The sequence below is a fragment of the Ambystoma mexicanum genome, chromosome 4q (genome assembly GCF_040938575.1).
Source record: "Ambystoma mexicanum isolate Mex_15411 chromosome 4q, UKY_AmexF1_1, whole genome shotgun sequence".
Lineage (NCBI taxonomy): Eukaryota > Metazoa > Chordata > Amphibia > Caudata > Ambystomatidae > Ambystoma > Ambystoma mexicanum.
In genome coordinates this window covers 981,552,615-981,576,876 of record NC_090928.1, presented here as the reverse complement: position 1 = coordinate 981,576,876, position 24,262 = coordinate 981,552,615, and the positions used below count along the sequence as shown (strand labels likewise).

General features: G+C 45.2%; 1 protein-coding gene across 4 annotated transcripts in view; it reads right to left on the bottom strand.

The window, feature by feature from the left end:
* VASH2 (vasohibin 2) overlaps positions 1-24,262 on the bottom strand; it is a 368,982-nt gene that overhangs the window by 13,926 nt on the left and 330,794 nt on the right. The window lies entirely within an intron of this gene.

The window sequence follows — 24,262 nt, the reverse complement described above, 5'->3', positions numbered from 1 at the left end:
GACCCAGAGATCAGCGATTGGTTACTACCAAGAAAGACAGATCAGAAACGAAACGGATAATGATTTTTTCTTTACCGAGGATTCCCAGTCTGACGCCGGGGAATATTCATGAGCATGTGAATCCATGCCAGACCCCATGCTGGAGAAATGGTGTGTTGCCAATCGGTGGGATATCTGCCCCTGAATCAACTTTATAAAAGCTGTTGATATATAATTTAAATAAAACAGGAACAAAAACACAGTCATGGCGAACTTCTAATACAACCTTAAAATATCTGGTATACTGTCCCCGTTCACGAAAGCACAGACATGCACCATTACCCTCATGAATCAACGATAACATCCTCAGTAGTTCAAACAACTCGGAGTCCAGCACCTGCCATAATTTCCTTCTATTAACTTTGTCAAAGGCGGTTCTTGAATGCCCGGTAAATCAATTCCCTCTGACAAATATGGAGTACGCCCCAACCAAATACAAGTTAAGTGCCTGTTCTTGGGTCTCCATACCAGGCCTAAAGCCATATTGAAGAACTAAGGACGGTGTGAGTAGATCTCCATACCTCAACATGCTTCAATAGCGACCAAAAATCTTAAAAGTAGTATTGTATAAAGATATTGGTCTGTAGGCTGAGGGACTCCTGCAATCACCTTTTAAAAAAAATGGGATATCATTCCAAGATGGCCGCCGTGGCAGGGAGTCACGGCTGAGTCTCGCTCCTGCCAGGCCGCACAGAAGCACCTCACTTAGCACCGATCCGAGGATAAAAAGCACCCCCAGATGCGGCTGACCACCCCCCAGGATACACCAAGGAGGCGGGGGTGAGAATCGCCGCAGGGGAGACCGCGAATAGAGGCTGCACCACATCGCGGAGCCACCCCTCCCCCACCGAGCATGCAGCGCGCCTTGAGCGTACAGCGAGAGGGAGAGGCCGGGACAGGGACCTGTCTGCGGACTGCAGGCGGAATACTCAGGCACCCAGGCACAACGACACTCGCCCGCCGGGAAGGGGATCCGGCGGTAAAGAAAAGAAACCCGCCCGAAGTGAAGGAACCGTGGGCAACCAGGCCTGGCCCGCCCCTCCAGGCAAGCGCACTCTGCGCCGGAGAAGTACCAACGACAGGAGCGGAGGATCAGGAGGCCATACCCCGACTACGCAGGGCCCCGTAGCCGCGGAACAACACGCGTAGCGACGGACCGGGTAACACAACAGGAGAGGGGGCCCTCCCCCCACCCGCACAGAGGCACCGCCACAAGGCCAGATATTCAGCGGTTAGGGGGCATATCCCCATATACCACAGCCGTTGGCTGATCGACAGGGAAGCCACAGGCATAAGGTCAAGGACTCTTCCCATATTCCCCAAGACAGCGGTGGGGGCGACGTGGCAGGCGGTCCGGCGGTACCCGGAGGCTGAAAGGCGAATAACGAAGAAGGCAATTTACCCAGGCACACTTTCAACCGAGCACACCCCGCCACTTCAGGAAGACAACGCAGGAGCACCCAAGGCAAAATCAAGCTGCCTAGGAGCAATTAATCCCAGCGAGCACCTCACATAGCAAGGGCAATGTCCAAAGCAAAGGGGAAAGGGCGCGCAACGCAACTAAACCAGCAGTCATCTAAACAAGACCCCAGCATAATCCAAATGTGGGCATCAGATACCCCCATAGCCACCAGAGGAAGACCGCAGGAAGACCCACCGGTGGACTACAACCCCCCCTTAAGCAGCCAACCCCCATCAAGGGACGATATGCACGCCTGGTTCGTAGAGCTGCAAGACAAACTCATGTCGACGGTATTAGACCAGTTTGCCACGATGAGAGCCGACATGAAACAGGCGGTTCAAGACCTAAGACAAGATGTAGCCAAACTGGAAGAAAGGATGGACACGTTAGAGAAAATTGTGCAAAACGTTGATGAAGAATCACAGCAAATTAGCGAAGCCCAGGAACACCTTGTGCGAATAACCCACAACTTAGAAATCCAATGCCAGGACCTAGAAAACAGATCACGCAGGTCGAACATTCGTATAAAAAACATGCCCAAGTCCGTCCTGGACAAAGATCTTAAGAATGCGGTACAGGAAGTGTTCAGGGACTTAATCGAAGCACAAGAAGCGGACAACATAGGCATCGACAGGACACACAGAGTAGGCCCGAAAAGAACTGGCGCCCCTGGGGAAAGACCTAGAGACGTACTGGCAGCTCTCACATCGTACCCGCAGAAGGAACTTATACTGAGGAGAGCGAGGCAGGTAGACCACATTAGGATGAATGGGGCAGGCATACAGCATTACCAAGACCTGGCATCGGTGACGCTACTAAAAAGAAGGGAAATGGCACCACTAATAAAAACTGATCGCAAAAGAAATAAGGTACAAATGGACATTCCCTTTTGGCCTGCTATTCGAGTGGGAAGGGAAACAAAGGAGAGTGACATCTTGGGAAGAAGGGCTCCTCATCATGGGCATTCGTACAGAGGAGGGAAGTGACAGGAGCATCAAAGCTAAAAGGGAACTGCAAATGAGGCCGAGAGGTTGGGAGGTGGTTCGGCAAAAAAGGAAACCAAATGGGAGGGGGAATCCCAAACCGGCAACAGCGGAAGAGAAGAACACCCATACAGGACGATGACAGGGGACTTCCCCAGACTTCGGAACTGGTAGTGGCACTCTACAAAGGAGCTCGGAACATGTAATTCCCAGTGGCCCGGCTGGGGATCAGGTACGAACATGCAGAAGGTCTGAGGAATATGCGGGGTTTAGGACTCCCCGCAAAAGTTAACCCGAGTTCAGAGAGGGCAGGGAGCGATAGGCGCAACGCCCTAGCATCCTTAGGTACCCGGGCCCTCCTCAGGATCAAAGTTGGTTGTTTGTTTATTATGGGGGGGGAGTTAGGGGGGGGGGGGGACGGAAGGGGGGCCTGCTCCGGAAGACAACCGTGATCACAACACTCGGGCTCACATGATACCTGATCTAGGTCAACCGCAATGGGGAAAATCAGAATATTTTCGTTAAACGTTAGGGGCCTGAACTCCCCTGTGAAGAGGAAGAAAGTAGAGAATTTGCTTAAGAGGGAGAAAGCAGACATAGTACTCCTCCAGGAAACACATAAGAGCACTAGACAGAGGGAAGGTCTCACTCAGAGGGTACAATGTACTGGCACAATCGAACGCCACTGAAAAGAGAGCGGGGGTTCTAATTGCCATGCGGGGGGGGAAGAGACGCAACACTAATAGATAAGCAGACAGACAGGGAGGGGAGGTTGGTGCTCGCCAATATACGGCTAGAGGGCCTTAAACTCACCCTGGCATCGATATACGCGCCAAACACGGGCCAAGACGGATTCTTGCGAGATGCGATGGGAAAATTGGAGGGGTTTGCGAAAGGAGAGATCATACTGGGGGGCGACCTCAACATGGCATGGCAGCCGCAATTAGATAGAAGCTCAGGGGGACCACTAAACCAAGGGGCCTCATCCAGGCATCTCAAACAAAAAATGGATCAAATGGCGTTGTGTGACGGTTGGAGGGAACTGAAGGGTCAAAACAAAGGCTACACATACTATTCACATGTCCATAATACGATGTCCCGAATAGACTACATCTGGGTGTCGGTGGGAATGTTAGGCATGGTGCAGGAGATGGAACTAGGCCCTATTGCAATCTCGGACCATGCCCCACTCTGGCTGGACTACAGACTACAGAGAAGGGGGGGGGGCTTTGGCGTTGGAGACTCCCACAGGATCTCCTACTGGACCCGGTGACTAGAGAAGCAATTAGAGACAAGATTGCAGAATACTTCGAGCAAAATGACACAGGGAAGGTCCCATTGAGTACGGTGTGGGAGGCGTTCAAAGCAGTTACCCGGAGTCATATGATAGCTCTGAAAGCCACCAAAGACAAGCAAAGGTACGGATGGGAAAGAGAACTAGAAAATAAACTCACTGATATACGAGAGGAACTACTAATACACCCTACCAAAAGCCTTAAGAAAGCACTGAGACACACAAGGGCAACTGGAAATGCTCCGCAATAAAAAGGCAGAGACATCCCTCCTCTACCTTAAGCAGAGATACTTTATCAAAGCAAACAAGGCAGATAAACTCCTAGCGAGACTACTCTCCGCAAAACATAAATCATTAACAATACTAAACATTAAAGACGCACAAGGCGAACCCCGAACACGCACTAAGGACATAGGGGAGGTTTTCAAGACATTCTACCAAAAACTATACACGACCGAGCGCCAAGACGAGGGCAACCAAAACAAATTCCTGCAGTCCCTCCCCATTCCTAAGATTACGGAAGAACAGAAAAAAAGCTTTAGAAACTCAAATCACGGAAGATGAGGTGAAGAAGGCAATAGCAGGACTCCTGCATAACAAGGCACCAGGCCCAGACGGCTTCACAGCCCCCTTCTATAAAAAATATGCAGATATCCTCGCCCCATTCCTAACAAAACTACTAAACACCTTCAAAGACAGCGGAAATGTAACCCCATCCATGAATGAGGCTAAGGTCCTGGTGTTCCAGAAACCAGATAAAGATCCATCCCTCCCGGGTTCTTACCGCCCAATAGCACTGATTAATCTAGACTCCAAAATTTACACAAAGATCTTAGCAGCCAGGATCTCACCGCTTCTACCCTCCCTAATAAACCCAGACCAATCAGGATTTATCCCAGGTAGGCAAACTCACGACAACATAAGAAGATTGACACACTTAATAGAAAAAATAGGCATTACACACACGCCAGCCATACTACTCTCACTAGATGCCGAAAAAGCTTTTGACAGGGTGGAATGGTCCATGCTCTTCAAAACGCTAGAGCATATGGGGTTTGGAGAACAGTACATTAAAATGGTCAAAGCCAACTATAACTCCCCATCAATAAGGATAGCGGTCAACGGAGAAATCTCAGACAGGGTGGAGATTACCAGGGGGACAAAACAAGGATGCCCATTATCTCCCCTCCTATATGCGATATTCCTAGAACCAATACTAATCAAGATTAGGGAAACCACCCAAGTAAAGGGGATAGAGATGGCAGGCAGACAGCATAAGGTAATAGCGTATGCAGACGACATGCTTCTAGCCTTCGAGGATCCTGAGAAGTCTTTACCACACACATTACAGGAATTGGAGACGTTTAGGGAGATATCAGGCCTAAAAATCAATAGGAGCAAATCCGAAATACTACTATTGGCAGGGGACAAAGAGGCACAGGGAAGGGTGGCGGGCGCATTAGGCCTAAAGCATGCAACAGATGGAATCAGATACCTGGGCATTACACTCACGCATAGGGTGGACTTACTGTAAAAAAGGCAATTACCCCTCTCTTCTGGCCAGAGTGAAAAAGGATATGGAGCGATGGTGCCCGCTAAGAATCTCATGGTGGGGTAGAATCCAGTCGGTGAAAATGAATATTCTACCTAAGCTACTGTACCACTTCCACGCCCTCCCGATAACAATTCCAAACTCATTCTTCAAAGCACTGTCAAAGACAATTTCATCATATGTCTGGAATAAGAAGCCCCCAAGAGTCGCAAGACACATGTCAAAGAGGGGGGAATGTCACTACCACACTTCAGGAAATACTACCAAGCAGCGCAACTGTGGGTCCTGAAGGAATGGCTGGGGGATGACCAACAATCGATCTGGGTAACTCAAGATAGGGCAGTCACCAGAACCCCGTTGGAAGAGATTCTCTGGAAGCTAAAACAACATAGACATCCGAACCTCCGAATTAGTGAAATCATGAAAACTACACTGAGCGCATGGGATGAACAGGCACGGAAGGGCTCCATGACTACTGTGACAGCTCCAGTCACGCCCATATGCAGGAACCCACAATTCCCACCAGGACAAGAACCTGGGGCCTATGAAAAATGGGAAAAGGCAGGCTGTAGGAAAATAGGAGAAATGTTCCTCGACAAAGAAATACGATCCTTTGCAGACTGAAAAGATGTGGAACTTGACAAAGGCGGATAGCTACAAGTACGACCAACTCAAACACTGGCTGGCAACGCCGGAGATTACCCAGGCAGCCACAAGGGAGTTAAACCCTTTCAAAAAATACATCATATCCAACTCAGGAACTAAGAAACTAATCTCCACACTATATTACTTCATCAATGCCCAGGACGAAGGAATAAAATGGACTTATATGAAAAGATGGGAAAGAACACTAGGGGAAGAAATCCCTATTCAACAGTGGCAGAAGCTGTGGACAGGCATTCCCAAACTAACACAAGCGGTGCAGACCAGGGAAATGTGGACAAATATAGTCACGCAATGGCATTACATCCGGAAAGGCTTAATACTATGTACCCGGGAACGTCTGACCGCTGTTGGAGAGGCTGCCCAGAAGCTGGCACGTGGAGGCATATCTGGTGGGACTGTCAAGGGGTCAAAGGATTCTGGTCGGAATTGATAACAGAAATGGGAAAAATGTTCCCAGAGGCGGATCAACTGGGGGAGAAAGTGTGGCTATGCGGCCTGACAGGGCATCAGTCCAAGAAGTACAGTAAGGCACAATGGAGAAGCTTCATGACCCTCCTCATAGCGGCCTGGGCCACCATCGCACAAAACTGGAAAAAAAAAGATCCACCACTAATATACACCTGGTTGCAAAAGGTCTGGTTGCAAATGGCAATGGAAAAGATCACACTCCACCTGCAGGGCTCGAATGGGTCCTTCGTGAAGGAGTGGGGGGGGGGGAGAGGGGAGTTCTGGAGTACCTTCAGTCGGACTATATGGCACAATGGTGCCCGCACAACATCAGAATCACAGGCATATTTACCTCTTAGACAATCCTGAGAAAAGTTGGAGCATGGAACAAGCCTTCCGGATGGGGGAGAGGGGGGGGATCCAAGGGGATGTTACTTTGTTATATTGATTGTTTTTTGCTACGCTGTAAGACAATAAAAAACATGTTTTAAAAAAAAAATGGGATATATGATAGCCCTTTTCTAGGATTGTGGAAAGGTCCCTGTTTGAATGTTATCCGATCCCTGCATCGACAAGCAAAGCATTGACAGACATACCATCTAAAAAAACGCATAAAAAAACAACAAAAAAAAAATGTTTAAAAAAAACAGCATCGAATGCTTTTTTTTTTTAGATGGTAAAGGGTTTAGTTTAATAAAAATGGGGTTTAAAAAAAACAAAAAAAAAGGGTTGCTGCGGGGAACCCCCATTAAAAAAAGGAAAAACAAAATGCATTAGATGCTTTTTTTTAGATGGTATGGCATTAGATGCTTTGGCTGTCGATGGAATGACTATAAACCGTTTGAATGAATGAGTTGAAGCAAATGGTCAACAACGGGGCCCATAAATCTACCTCTCAGCTATATCAGTCCACCAGCACTGCATCCGGGCCTGCTGCTCGATTTGGCACTTAATGACAAACTGCCGCCTTCACCTAACCTATTGACAGCTGGATCGGAGAGCCACATTCTCCCGTCATGCCCTCAATATCGAGGACCTCATAAAAGGGATGAGAAATGGTCAACCCATTCTCTAGCCTCCACATTATTTTCCCTGGATGTCTGTGCTCTCCTATATGCTGGGCCGCCTGCCACAAATTCCCATAATTGCTTTGAATTCCTAGAATAAACTGCGTTTAAAAGGTCTTCCCACCCCAGATTGTCCAGCAACCTTTTTCTAGTTTGCACAACTGATTTATATTCAACCCTTGCTCTAACAACATCTCGCCTAGATCTAGCTGGGTCCTTTTGCACCCCCAGCAAGCAAATGTTTGTCCTCCTGCAGGACTTGTCCAAACAAACCGAGTTCCCTATTTTTCTTGACCTTGAAGTTGCGCTGAAAAACGTTGGTCAGAGACACCATCAGTTCCGTGAACACATATGGAACACAATCTGGGGATGTATTTAAATCAAGACTCAATGGAACAAGATGTACATTTAATGACGCCACTTTTTGCTGAAAGATCATAGGTTCACGTTTTGGCCATTGCAACCTGCGTTTGCAATGAGGATTTCCTTCACATACATCAAATGGGGGGATTAAAATTGGGGTCAACTGGAGACATTTCCACTTAAGGGTTAGCCCTAGTTGAAAATGGTCACTAAAGATTTCTCATACCACCTTAAAATCTAATATCAACTTCCAATGACGTGCATGAAAAAAAAAAAAAAAATCAATAGTAGATGACCCATGTATGTTTTTAAATTTCAAAGCCCCGGGTGTATCAGATTTAATACAGCCGTTAATGAATGGACCTCCCAGTCCCAACAGCCACATGCCCAACTGTAAACCCTTGGGACATGTCCCGCTGTTCAACAACTGCGATTCAATAAGCATTATCCTTGCTGGCGTCATATAGATCTGCCAGTACGCCTTCATCCAGTTTGACATTGAAGTCACTCCCCCCAGCACCGTGTGACAATCAAGGCAGTCCAAAATGGTATCTCTACTAGGTCGTTGTGTCCCGAGCCTGTTGGTATCCGCAATATGGGGGCTATTATAAAAGTAGATGATTAGTATTTTATCTCCCTGATCAGGAATCAAGGTCACATGTCTGTAATCAGAGTTAGTTGCCATTTCTTTAATTCGATAATTCAGAGAAGACCTTATCAATGTTGCCAAACGTACAAAGCTACAACCCCTTTTCGTTTTAGAAGCTTTTACCAAAAAGGAAACCAACCCATCTAATAACAAATCCTCCAAAGCCCATGTTTGTTGTAGCAAAATAACATGTTTCAGATAGGCCACTGTGTCCGGGTCTTTAAATTTGGATCCAGCACTGGCTATGTTCCAACTAAAAATAGTTTAGTGTGCTCTGCCGGCTTTCTTATAGCTTGCACCCCGTTCATGCGATTCAATACCTGACCTTCCCAGGTTATATTAATTGGTAACCGCAGAGGTCTGTCGCCCTACAAGTTTACAATGGGAGTAGGTTTCATTTTATACAGAGCATCAGGGCTAGACTTTTTACAGCACATCCTTGATATTACATGGTCATTGAGAGTAGACTCCTTACAAACATGGATATTAGCTCTAGGGGAACAGTGACCGTGCATATTCCATAACATAACCAGGAGTGATTTATTTGGGAGGTTCCCAATTCAGTCCATATGATCAATTGCCCTCATCCATGAGCCAACAACTCTTTTGCTCATGGTTTAAGACAGTTTGCAACACCATCCGATTCCGACACAATCAGCATAAAGAGGAGGATGTAACGCCCTCAGCTCCTCTTTCTTCTCCTAAAAACGATAGAAGACAAACAGGGAATCTATGCTCTAAAGGAATTAAAAGCAGCGTTGGGGTATGTTAATCCAACATTCGCAACTCCCGCTTATAATAGTGAAGACGGTATAGAAGAAATTAAGTATAAAGAAAGTAAATATATGTCCACACGAGAACAAGCGTGATGAGAGAAAGGACAAGATAGAAATAGAAGAGGAAGCCAGAAGATAACAAAGAAAGACAATGCAAGTGGAGTGACAATAGTACAAAATGAGTGGATGGGAGGACAGATACTGCTTAAATAAGACGGAAATGTTATTGATGATGTGAGAGGCAAGGGAAAAAGCGAAAAAAAGGAAAAGGACAGAGAGCAGACAAGGAAGAGAAGGAAAGGAAAAACGCAGGAGGTATGAAGAAAAAAAGAATAGAAGAAATGCAAAGAAATAGAAGCCCAAAGAAGAACGTAGGTTGCAAAGAAGGCAGAGGAAGAAGAGAACAGGGAAATGAGAAGGGAAGAAGAAATGAGAAAGTAGGGGACAAAGATGATGAAATAGAGCACATTGTTAATAGGAGTACGATACCTATTGAAGCACTAGAGCGATGGGAGGAAGAGGGGATCCAAACCGCCCCGCAGGGAGCTGCAAGGGATACCGAGAATGCAGACATGCGCTGACTAGCATGAGGCAGAAGGCATAGTGAAAAGGATTAGGGATCTATACAGACAAATGAGAGAGAAGGGCTGTTATGAGGCTATGGGGAGCATCGCAGGATCCCCACCAAAAGAAACAGGAAATAGATCAGATAAAACATTGGACAGGCATAGAGCGATGTCCCTAAGTAGACTAGATCTCGATGAGGAAAGGGATGACAGCCATACTAGTTGGGGTAGAATGATGTCAGGCAAAGAAAGAGGGGAATGAGAAAGCGCGAAGAGAAGGTGAATGCAGTTTTGATAGATCCACACATGGAGAGAGGGGTGAAAGGGTCAGATTTAGAAGATCCAACAGAAAAAACACCTGAACAGACACCATCTTCTGAATGACCACCAGCACGGTCACGTAGCACATGGGCCAACTTCTGTCAGTAGGTTAAGGCCACTGCCAGGAAAAAAAAGATGAATGGGCGTTACTAACCCCACCTGGAAAACGCAAAGTGTAGGGGGATAGGATTTCAGACCAGGATTTACACAATTCCCATCATTATAGAAAGGGGTAGGACGACCACAATATATTTTGTGGCCACAAATGGACAAAGAAAATTTGAAATGTAAATTACCTAGTTTGACTGCAGGTTCAGGAAAATGGATTCAGGAGTTGGAGACAATGACAGCGGGAATGATGTTAGCAGCGGGTGACATAAAAGGCCTACTGGCAGCAATCCTAGTGAAGAGAGTTGATTACATGTGGAGATTAATGGGGTATGCAAGTAACTGCACAGAACATGGCAGATGATGGTGCGCCGTTTAATGATTGCAGGGCAGACATATGGACGGCACTTGGAGTACAGTATCATGACAGATCGGGCATGGGTGAGATTATGACTAGGAAAAATGGGGGGATCCCGTTGCTTTTATTCAGGAGATTCAAGAACATTGGCATCTCGAGACGAGAGCACCGTGGGATAAAACAGTGGCATTATTTTATCATATTTTATGTCAAGGACTGCCCGAGCCAGTGCAACGGCAGATGAAGAAACAGGTAGGGATGGATGCAAAGCCATGGCCAAACATACAGTTGACTATTGTACATCATTGTTGATTGAGGAAGCAAAGTTAGTGCAGAAAAACAAACATATCAAAGTTCGCCATAGAAGGAGTAGCATTGATGAGTGGTGAAGGGATGACCACACACGAAGCACAGTCAGAACAGCAAAACAAGGTAGTACACCCAATGGATCAGAGTGGGTACAAGCTTTGGCTAAAAGGTAGAGGGAATGCACCTAGAAGACTAAGAGGATTTCAAAACACTCAAGGAGAGGAGGGTTTAATGGGGGCCAGCCACAACTATGCTGGAATTGTGGGAGAAAAGGAAATGTATCCCGAACACGCAGAAGTAGAGGAGGAGGCATGTAACAGAACTGGCAAGCTTCATGAGGGGGGCTACTCTCCACAGTACAATACAGAATCACAAGAATATCATGCCTAAGATTACACGCAGTCTCAGACAAGCACGTCACAAATACAGCAAGCACAGTAGATCCCACAGCAAAAGCATTCACCACAACAGCAACCACAGCAAGCACTCATGACGACACAAGCACAGCAACCACAGTACACACTGGTGCAACAAGCAACGGTGTAACAATGGGAAAACAAACAGGAGCACCACAGGCGTCCATGCCCAGGAACAGTGTGAGTTTATGGGTACAGGGATGAATTTACACCCACAACAGGAAGGCTCACAGAGCGACGATGTGTTCAGTACCATCTGTGACACCTGATCCACAAGAGGAACCAAGGGTCAGGGCAACGCTAGGAGGCAATACATTTTCGTTCCTTGTGGACACGGGAGCAACTCATTCCTGTGTTCGAGAGGGGAAAATACCCAATGTCTGGGATCACCATGAATGCACAGGGATTCTCTGGGGCCACAAGTTTGGTTCCTTTAACTGACGAATTACCACTTTCTATAGGTGAACATGACGTTTCAATGCCACTATTGTACTCTCGGCAGACATCAGTTAACATATTAGGATGTGACTTGATGACAAAATTAAACCCAATGATAATCTTTACTGACAATCAGATACTGTGTTGGACTCCAGGGATACATTATATGAATGTGAGAATCATACTGGCCTTTACAGGCCAAATATAATTACGAGGGGTCCGCTAGAACCAGAAATATGTTTGTATGGAGTAAATATTTTGTTCACATGGCTCCCTGGACTGATGGGGAAAATATTGAGAATACCCGATAAATGTGTATTTCGATCAGCGGTACCAATGGATGAGGAAGGGCAAGTCATTCCCATAGAGTTAGAAGCAGTAGCAGTAAATCGAAAAAGGGTAGTTGTTCATGGGACAGATGAGGGAAAAGCGTGGAGAACAGCGATAGCCCTTAAGGAAGGATACAGGCTGACACATTTGAGAGACAAAGACTTGTTTAGAGATGAATATTCAGATGATGAATTTGTATTTTGTTAGGAGTCTTACTTATTGGATCAAAATTGAGAATAGATAAATATCAGAAAATGGCATTGGTAAAAAAAGAAAATTTCCCTTTTCCAGGAAGTCTTAGACCAGGTGTCAAGCATTTTATGGACCAACAGTCCATATGACGTGGGTCTACTGAGTGAACAGGAGCCGTTAAAATCAAGCTTAAACCAGGGGCAATTCTGCCACATGCAAAACAATATCCTATGTGCAGAGATAAAGCAGGGAACATTAGTGTCATCACAGTCCCCATGTAACAAGGCTGTGTACCCAGTGAAGAAATAAACTGGGGGCAGGTGGTCATGATGTAGTCAGGATCTACGCCCCTTAAATAATATTGTTGAAGCAGAGTTTCCTTTGTTCCCAAACCCTGATTCAACATTATGCAACATTCCAGCTAAAGCCAAATATTTCACTGATAGATTTTAAAAAATGCTTTTTCAATTTCCCTTCATGAAGGCTCACAGGTTTTGACTTCCATTTTGTATAGAAATTAGCGCCTAACACACAAGAAACTGCCTAAGGGGTACTGTGGGTCCCCATCATTCTTTAATAGGGTCCTTAAGATGGAGTTGGGCAATGTACAACTCAAGAACACGATCATTCAGTACATACATGACATTTTAGTGTGCAGTGAGACAGAGGAAAGGTGCAGGGAGGACTCAGTTCGACGTATGACAATACTAGCAGAGAAAGGATACAAAGTAGACAAAGAAGACATACAGTACATAGTACAGCTCATCTCTCAAGAGGGGAGAAAAGTGACACCCGAGAGAACAGAAGCAATCATGAAAACCTGAGATAGTAAGAGAACGGCAACAATTTCTAGGCCTATGTCATTATTGTAGGGCCTAGGTTTTTGACTAAAGCACATATATTCAACCACTTTTAAAAGGACTCAAGGAAGCACAGATAGGCAAATGTAAGGTAACATGGGTAGATGGCATGAAGGATTTAAAGAATTAAAATAGGTGATTTGCACAGTCCCCATATTAGGAATAAAAGACCATGGGCCTCATCACGAGTTAGGCGGTATTATTGCCGGGGCCAATAGCGTTACCGCCAAACCCCCCGGCACCATTAGCGCTGTATCACGGGTTTGGCGGAACAGAAATTCCCCATTGGGCCTATTCAGGAATTCCCCATTCCACATTGGGCCCAATGGGGAATTTGCGGCGCAACTACCGTCTGCGGTATTACCGCACGGTAATTGTGCCTTAAATCAGCCAATTTGCAGCAGATTTACCCCCAGCACAGAGCTGGAGGTAAATCCTGCCAAACCCGTGATTTGGTGGACCCTTAAATGTGGCAGTTACCGCCGCATTTAAGGGTTACTGCCAAACTCGTGATGACCCTGTATAATGTAGAGTTTTATTTATTCTTGCATTCAAATGGAGAAGTAAGGACAGCAGTACTTACACAGAAGACATTAGGACATGGACTCAAACCACTAGCCTATTATAGTGGGACTCTAGACCCATTAATTAAAGGACACTATCCTCCAAACAAGCTTTAGCAGCTGCCTTCACAATTATAAAAGCTACCAGTATTACAATGGGATGGCTCAAGAACATTATTTGTTGAGCACTCCGTATTTGCCATTCTGGAGAAACCCAAAAGTACATTGGATACGAAGTGATTATTTCGAATTCAGCAGTCAAAATTGTTGTAGAACAGTGAATCTAGCCACATTTATAGAAGAACCAGTAGAAAAGGAGGACAATGTACAAGACTGCACAACGTATACTGAGTTCTATGATGTTATTCCCCATGTTGGATAAAAAACTCAGGGTGTGGGGGTTCTCTTAATTGATTCTTCGAAAATGTATGAAATGACTGGCAAAGGCATAGTGGGACGGCAGTAGTAAAGTTAAAAAATGAATTGCGAATTTGTGGTAGTGACGAGTGGGAGATTGCCTTCACATTGTTCAGCACAGGCTGCAGAATTAGTGGCACTTATCACCGCGCTTCAGATAATTGAAGATGAGAAAGACAGTGTATTCTGCCTATGTGATGACAAGCGTACACGAAAGGGCAAAATTAGGGGTTTCCTCTGTGCAGACGGCAGTGCAAAATGTGTCTCTTTTGGGCAAGCTTATTAAAGTACTAAAGCTCCCATTGGCCATCGATGTGGTGAAATACGCTGCCCATAATAAAGGGGCAGACCTAATTTCTGACTTATAAATTCTAAAGAGGATATTTAGGATACAACTAACCCAAACAAAAGGGTAAAAGTGGACATCAGAAGTGGGCATTAAGGACACAATTACAATTGAAATTTCTAAGGACATAATTAAATCCTAAAGAGAGTATTTAGGATATAATCAATTTAGACCAAAGTGGAAATTAACTGCAAGACATTTTATTGCAGTGAATAATAATATGAATGTTCAATAAAAAGGCGCCATACCAAACAATACAGTATTGTTGTATTATTTTAATTTCTGACTGAAACGAAGCTGCAGACGTAGAGGCGAAAAAGCAGCATATTTTCCAAATATTTCTGATTTTGAATTAGAGGATGTTGAGCAAGGATCAGAGCGATGCATGGAGGATTTAAGATGTCATCCATCATACAGTTAATTGAGTTGCAAGGTTGAGCCCCACAGGAAGAGCAAGATCTTGGGAGAAGACGGGGGTGCTCTTTATCCCCCACTGAGGCTATATAGAGACAAGATCGCACTGGAAAGCCAGTTATGCCTCTAGCATTATTGAAGGTGGCGCTGGAGCAGCTTCCCTACCCTACCCTACGCACACCACCAGAGTCTCTTGCTGCAACAATCGCAGAAGACTGGTCCACACCAAATGTATTAGAACATGTGTCACAGTTAATTGTAAATTGCATTGTGTGCCAGAAATTCACAGCAGGGCACACCTTGCGAACAGTGAGTAGCAATCACTAAACCCAATGGCCCGTTTCAGCATCTGCATATAGATTATGTGGATATGTTACAAGTATGCAACGGCTATAGGTACATGCTAGCAGTAGTATGTCCCTTTTCCAGGTGGATCGAGGCAGGTCCATGCATGCACCCCAGTGCCACATGCGCTGCTACGTTTCTCGTGTGTGAGGTGTTTCCTAGATGGGGTGTGCGCAAATTCCTGTAACTGCCCGCACTTTGTAAACAAATTGTTTGAAGAGATAGTTCTTCTATTAGGTATAGCCTATACCCATCACCTGTGAGGTGCCACAGGCCTCCTGTGTCTCCCCTACATTGTACAATATATTTACTAAGCCCCTCTTCGATGATTTGGATCATCTCGGTATCACCTACACCAACTATGCGGATGATACCCAGATCCTCCTCCCTTTTTCTGGAGATTATGAAAAGGATTTGGCCTTGGTGAATAGAGTGTACATCATCATTCAGGCATGGATGGCTAAACACGGACTATGCCCGAATGATGATACTTCTCATCCTAGGCACTACCACTAGCCTAAAGAAACTAGGACCTGCCTACTGCTCCTTCGTGATTGATGGCAACAACATCAAAGTGGGACAAGAGGTCAAAACATTAGGCTTCTAAATGGATTCCAAGTTCTCCTTCAATAGACAGGTGAGCTCCCTAGCTTCCTCCACAGCATACAAGTGCAAATTGATCCACGCAGCCAAACCATTCCTGTCCGACATTAGTTGCCTCACCATCGCTAGAGTCCTTATACTGTCCCGCCTAGACTATTGCAATGCCCTCTATGTGGGATCCTCTAAAGCCACCACTAGCAAACTACAAACTCTTAAGAATAATGCTCTTAGAGCAGCTCTGGCCATTTCTAGAAGAGAGCATATTACATCTTACAGCCAACAACACAACTGGCTGTCCATCAAAAACAAAATTCTCTTGAAAACGGCGTCACTCACTCAAATCCCTTAACTACGCAGCCCCGATCTATTTGATTGACAGATTTTACAGACAGTCCATTAGACCTACAAGAACAGCCTACAAGGATTGCCTCTCTGTCCCTAACTTCAAACGCTCTACTATTGGTGGCAACAGCTTCCCCGTAAAAGAAGCCAAATTGTGGAACTCCTTGCCGCCTACTCTCAGAATGGACCTGCCCTATCAAAATTTCCACTCCAAGGTAGTTCTATGGCTGGAAAACTCAGCCCATGAACTCATTCAGGTGCCAAGTCTCTCCCACTCGTGCCACATACACACATTGTAACCACGTGTGCCTACTTGTACTAATATATATATATATATATATATATATATATATATATATATATATATATATATATATATATATATATATATATATATATATATATATATATATATATTCTTGTGCATCCTCACTGTGTTTGTACATATCATGATTGTTGTAATATATTATATTATGTTTGTTGTAACTAAGCTTCGCAATTTCATGTAAAAGCTGTGCCCGGACACCTGAGGGTAGGTCGTGCGCATTACAAATAAACAAACAATATACGTTTTCCTCTGCCCATCAACCACAGGTGAATGGTGTCTGTGAGGTGTTAAATAGGCTTCTTAAAGAAAGAATAGCTAAAATAAAGATCACTCTGAAGAAGGGATGGCTACATTGCCTACCACTTGGTCTATTTGCCCTGATAAATCTGCCTGACTCAGATCACCACAACTCCTCATGAGTTGGTGACTGGACGCCGCATGAGTACCCCTTGCTCCGCCCACTCAAGTAAAAACAGAAGTCTACAGTCTAGCAGTAGCAAACACATTAGGTGATGAGATGCGTGATTATTTAACTAGTATGACTGCTAGTGTTGCTTTTATTTCTCAACAGATCAAGGGGAAGGTTGAAGATGACAACCAAGCAACTGATTTTATAGACTCACTTAAGCGCCTAGTTTGTACCCAGGGGACCAAGTACTGATTAAGAGTTTTGTCCGCACTTGTAACAAGTCCTGTTTTAAGGGACCACACCTAGTAGAGGAGGTCATCCCCACTGCTGTAAAATTACAAGGGAGAAGAGTCTGGCTACATTTGAATGATGTGAAGCTCTACAAAGGAGAGACCCTAACCACTCCAGCACCCGGAGACAGTGAAGCAAGAGAAGAAGAAGTTCCACGCATCTGACATAATCAGCTACCAAGGACAAGGATGAAGAATCGATGGATTAAAACTGACTCTGGAACAAACTGACATTTCCTAAGTTTAATAGGGAATGAATTGACTTGCTGCAGTTCCAGAACTTTCTCAGTTGAACTAAAACTAGATTGAATATGGAAAAACATGACCCAAAAATTGCACAAACACATTCTGTTGCCCCACACGTTGCACATATTTTTGCATGCTGTTTTTGTTTACATACTCCCAGCTCTGGTGCAACGAAATGTGGATTGTGTTGTATTTTTTGGAAATCCTAAGAACTGTCCTATCATTCATAGAGTTAATACTGCCAAAATAATCCAGTTCCTGTTGCAGCACAGACCAGGGAAATGTGTATTAAGATAATCACACAGTGGCACTACACACCAGAGAGGCTCAACAACATGTATCCACAAATGCCAAACAGCTGCTGGAGAGGCTGCACGGACTCAGGCACATGGAGACACATCTGGTGGGACCGCCGAGGAGTCAAAGGCTTCTGGACCGAAGTGATCTCGGAAATGAAAAAGATATTCCCAGAGGCGGACCAACTAGAGGAGAAAGTGTGGCTCTGTGGACTGAAAGGGCAGCTTCCCAAAAAATACAGCAGGGCGCAATGGAGAAGTTTCATGGGCCTGGTTATAGCGGCTTGGGCCACAATAGCGCAGAACTGGAAGAAACAAGATCCACCGCTGATATACACATGGCTACAAAAGGTCTGGTTGCAAATGACCATGGAAAATATCACGCATAGGCTTCAAGGAACACAAGACTCCTTCATGAAGGAATGGGGGGGGGGAGAGTAGTAGAGTACCTACAATCAGACTATATGGAGCAATGGTGCCCACATAACATCAGAATTACGGACATATTTGCCTCATAATCGACCCCGAGAACAATAGAACTCTGAAGCTCTTCCGGATTGGGGTGGGCAGGGGAGGGGGGCGTTCGGGGGGGGAACTGTTGATTACATGTAACCGGTAAAATGTGAAAATAATAAAAATATTTTTAAAAAATAAAAATAAAAAATACAAATTTGAAAAGTAACTAAAGGTGAACACAGTAAATTAAAAATGGCATTTTCCATTATATAAAACACACCAACAAGACCAGCTACTCCAAAAGAGATAATGTGGCATTTTATTACTATGGCAATACTTGTTACCACCACATTTGGCCTTATGGGTTATTTTCTTATGCTCTTCACATTTCGTCAGATATTGTTTTATAGTTGAAATACAGTATCTGATAATGACAGCGCTTTCTATCCCTGACAAGGGCGCAAGTGATATTTTTTCAGACATTTCAGAACAAATTGCCCAATCTAAATGAGATATTGGGGAAGACAATGCAGGTATAAATTCATATCTTGATAATTCCGCCCATTTAAAGAACATGTGGTATCAGCTCATGAAGGAGTTGAGGAGGAGAAGATCAGATGAAAGCTGCTATGTATGTTCTCTCATCCCTTATGGCATGAGAACAGCCAGAACATTAATGAAATACCCATAACAAGGCATACGGTAGTTTTACAAAATGATTAGCAGAAATTGCTAAATAAAATAAAAATGGTTAGCAATCCAACCTAAATGATTAGCAATTTGTATATGTTTATTTTTAAATGTATGAGTAGTTAATTGCAACAAGGCAATTATCTAAATAAGGCGCAGTTGCGGCTAACAATGAAATGTTTCACAGCAGTAATCTCCGGGCCTTGTTAACCGTGCAGTGCAGGCACCATCCATTTATCACGTTGACATTAAAACAACATTTAGAAGGCCTCGTGCTTGCAGGCTATCAGTGTAGGGACAACTGCAAGCAAAAGGCTGGGAATTATATCTCCAGACAATCATCAAGCGGGAGAAATATGATTCCCAGACACTTGATAGCACACAGCCTGTAGGCATATACCTAATAAATGCTTGATGAAACGCGGGCGGCAGCAAATCCCTGCAGTCCAGCGTTGGCATCAGGGCCTTTCAACCTTTTCAGTTGAAAGGGGCCCAAGCCTCAGGGGGTCCCCCAGCAGCTGCCCCCATGTTGGCAGTCAGGAATCTTATGACACAGCAACAATCTTCTTATATTCCATTCTTTAAATGTGCACTTGCAGTGCACACATAACAAGCTGCATTAACTGGAGTCCTTCTGGCCATCCCCTTCCTTGAGCCTCTGTGGTATCTCCTTGTTGCCTTTAGTCTGGTGGCTCTACAAAAGCCCCTTGCTACTAAAGAAGGATTTCAGTGGAAGTTTAGTGTTTCAGTTCCCTTCCGTTTGGCAGTCTTGTGACCATCTGCAGCTATTAAGCCCCTGGCTCTATTTTATTGTCTTCATTAAAATGTATGCACAGGTACCTCCGACTTTCTCAGCTCCAAGCAAAGGGCCCCAACCCCCAGAAAACATTGAAATGGGCCCACTGAGCCCTGCCTCTTCTTCAGTCGGCCCTGCTGCAATCTAGCGCATCAAAGACATTTAGAAGGCCTCATGCCAGAAGATTCTTTAATCAATGCCGGGCTGACCATTAGCAAATGGCTGGTGTTAGGGAGAATTCTCAGAAACATGCTAATTCCTCTCTACCTTAGAGACCCCCAGCAACTTTGCTGGATTTTAGGACTTTTATTTTTTAACCTGGAGAGAGCGAGACCCTTTTTTACTCTCTTGTGTATTTTAATGTGATTTTGAACACTGTTTCTTTTGGTTGTTGAGTCTGAGAAACTCCATAGGCATAATCTTTTACATTGTGTCACACAGCACCTTCAGTGCAGTGGCACAGGGAAGTCAAGTCTTTCAGATTTCCCAAAGGTTTAAGTACTTTCTCTTGGATAAGCTACTGTTTCCAAGAGCACTAAAGTGAAATTGACTTTATTTACATTTGTAACTTTCTAGACCCAGAACACACCATCTTACAATAGGGTGCTGGAGGGGTTACTTAGTATCCCCTTGGTCTAGCTTTTCATGTAACAATTTTATGTTACCCTTTCCTTGTTGAATGGCTGGTGGCAGTGGTTTACTTTTAACTACTGTGGTGTGCTTATACCGCGGGCTGTGTCCGCAGCTGCAGTAAAGCAGCCAAGGGTGCCATTTTTGTCAAAATGGCCCTGGTCTTCTTTATCACCATTTCTTTGTGGAAAGGTCCTTCTTGAGATTTACTCTGCGCGCCAAACCAGGTTTGGTCCCTTTGTTCATTTGGTCTTTGGCAGGATTCACAAGTGAAGCCTGCCTCTGGCTCCAGGGTGTCTGGCAGGAGCAGGAAGCAAGGGAGGTGCCCAAAACTCCCTGTGCTTAATCTCCTAGGAGACAGGAATGCACTCTTAGGTGATTGGCCGGCTGGCTGTCTGTCCGGAAAGGACAGCCACCTTGCTGGGTGACTGACAGCTAGGCTGGAATGAATGGGAGAAACCTGCATAAAGGGCGAGGCTTTTTGGCTTGGAAGACAGTCGACCACTGGACGAAGGAATCCGACAAAGAACTTGGAAGAGACGCCTGCTGCAACTCCTGGACTGTTGGTTTGCCCTGTGAAGCCCTACTACTGTGCTGAAGCTCCAAATTTGTATCGACAGAGAAGCCTGTAAGGACGACTTCTCCCTTTGAGTTGGTGGGACCAATCAACTCTAAAGTAAGCCACCTGGACATCCTCTCGAAGCTGGATGAATTTCCACTGCAGTCGCTGCTAGAACTGAATAGCCAGGGAGAGGAACACCAGATCGTGTGCGTTGCTTTTAGGCTGGCCAAGAGCTCCAGGTAGACCCTCTGGATTCCCAGGAAGCAGTACTGACCGAGCCTGAGCCACCTCAGAGTGCTGGACCTCAGATGCAAGGAAAGCCCATCTCGACAGCCAGAACTGTGGTGTTGCTATTTGCGGTAGACGCGAGGAGCTAAAACACCGAAGTGCCACTTGTTTGAAGATTGCCGGTTGCAGTCGGTGACTGTCCCATTGCAGTGCAGGAGTCCCCAGAAGTCCTCTCTCTTGTCCCCATGATTGAGGCACATGAACACCAGGATCTGCAGAGCTGCACAGGAAAAGAAGTCATCTGCTGCACTGTTCTTCAACCTAAAGGTACTGTACAGTCTAAGAGAACTTACCTCTTGTTGTGCTACCTTGCTTGATCTCAGTTGAGACTTGTCTCGGTTGCTCTGGTAGAGTTGCTTGCATGATCTACTACTCACAGGCCCAACAGCTTGTGACCCTACATTTGATTCTACTTTTGCTACAAAGATTTCTAAAACATTGTGCAAGAGTTTTACTTACCTGCAAGAAGTGCTTCAGTTCACCTTGACTTTTGCTAACTTAACATTGGCTGGCCTGGCTTCCTGAATGACTCCTCTCCTCTGCCGATGCGTTTTGCCTTCCTTCCAGGAAAGGGTTAACCGACTGTTTTTTACTTACCTGGTTAAGAATAATTGTGTGAATGCTTGTCTTATTCTGAAACCTCTTTTCTTTGGAACTCCTCTCAAGTATATTCTAAATGCAACAGTGATATATTAATGTCCACAACACCCTAGCTATTGAAGTCACCTGAGGGTGTAGGTAGTGTATGTGAGCAATCCCAAATGGGTATTTGTTGATTTAGAAAACTAAGTGTGTATTTGGTGGAGTGTATTTGTGTGTTGCTTTATATTGCTCTCTTCTGAAGAAGGAAGGCTTATTCAAACTGACTGTTAAATTAATAATTGTTTAATCAAGAAACCTTGTGTGTATGAGTTTATTTGGATACTTGTCACTGTCAATCTCCAACTCCCCTACAACTCACATTGACCCCTCTTGAGATAAGCCTGGCTACTCGACCACGCTGCCAACCTGTGTAGTACAGACTTCTACCAAAGGTTGGGTTCCTATTGCCAGGAGGTCAGGGTTGTTGTAGTGCACACAAAGAGTAGTGCACACAATCTTGCCTAACAGCTGGGAATAATATATCTCCCACTAAGCATTAGGTGGGAGAAATATTTCCAGACACTTGACAGCACGTTCTGCGATTGTCCCGAATCCCACGTGTTTTCATGCTCTTCTCCGGGTCTCCAGGGAAAAGCATAAAGCCTCTGGGATTGTCAGGGCTAGTAATAAAAGCGGTGCCTTTCGACCCTCAGCAGTGATCAGAGGATGCCTGTAAGGGAACGGGTGAACAAGGCTGCTCAGTCAGCAAAGCCCACAGGGCCCCCTACCGAAGCATTTAAAGAACTAACACCCCTTTGTTATTAGCCAGTGATCAGAGCGGAGCAGGTATTGGCTATGTTGAACCGGAAAAAAAACCAAATAAAGGTCCTGCTAAATTATGTTATCTTGCATTTGTATAGCGCCTCCTGCCAAAGTTCTAATGACATTATTTTTTGTTATGTGGCTCTAAGTACTGAGAGATCTATTGCACCTTAAGTTTATTTTCATAAGCATTTGCCCCCTTTTTCAACATAGGGCGAGGTGAGGACAGAATTTATAGTAATTAGGAGGTGCTGCGAAGCACGGACCACAGAACTCTCAAGGTTTTAGATTTTCAAATGTAGGTAGGTCTACCTGCATACTACCTTGTAAATGTTCTTTGAAGTACGGTGCAGCAGCAAATCACTGCAGCCGTGTGCTTCAAAGAACATTTAAGAAAGCAATATGCCTGCAGGCTGTTTTATCAGTGCTAGGGGAGTATGAGCCATGCACTAATAACAGCCTGCAAGCACAATGCTTTCTAAATGGTCTACCATTTTTTAAACATTTTTTATTTATAGGTCATTTATAATGTGCCTATACAGCCAAATGGTTCTTCGAGGCGCATCAAGACAAAGGGTGTGGGGAGGGGACAGGGAAGAAAACCAATTTAAAAATGATCCTACAAGGCCTTGGGACATTCATAACGTGCAGGTTCTGTAACATGAAAGCAGGGGAGAGGTGGGGGAAAAGGGGAGTAAGGGAGTGCAAACGAAGGGTGGAACAGGGGTGAAGAACTAACAAAACAAAAGAGAACGATCCTACTCAGCCATGAGGCCACTCGGATCGTGGAAGTGCTGAAGGATAAGAAGGGGAGAGGGGGGGGGGAAAGGGGCTGTGCAGGTCAGGGAGGAAGGAGCAATGCTACAGAGGGAGGAAGGAGCAATGCTACAGAGTGAGGAATGAATTCCAGCACCTCTCAACATTACTGCTATATAGCTAATGAGACAGGTCCAGCTGTGCTTTTAAGTGCAGCCCCATATATCTCACAGTACCCATATTTGGAAGCTCTAATTCTTAGTGAAAAGAAGCAATTTCCCAAGTCTATGCATGCCAGAGTTCACACTGGTCCAGTATTTTAATACAAATGCCAGAATTGTAACTTTGAAGTGGGAGAGCAACGGGCTGTACTTTCCTGGAAGGAAGCAGGCGATACCAGCACTTTGGTCACTTTCCAAGTCAGAGCATTGGTCAAGTCCCTCCCCAGAAGACGAGGCGACCACTGAACCTGTACTATGCACACAACTCACACAGGCCAGCCTGCCACTCCAGTTAATTCTGGAGGACACTCTACGGGGTCTGTGGTCAGAAGGGAGCACAGCCTTAGGGCACAAATCACTCCAGCACAGGTGACCACTGGGGGGGTGGGTTAATGGAGGAGGGAAACCAGGCCCTACCTGCAGCCAGTTTGCCACCTACCTCCATTACGCCAGCAGGGTTCACATGCCTGCCCCGGTGCTGCCTGAACTTCTGAGCCGCCGAGGGGCCTGAGCTGCCAGAAATGGGGCCGGGCTACTGTTGGACAACATTAAGAAGGCCATATGCCTGCTCTCACAGCTGTCTGCACTGATAAAACAGCCTGCAGGCACAAGTACCAGCACCTACTAAAATTAAATTAGCAAGTACTTACCAGCAGCAACCACA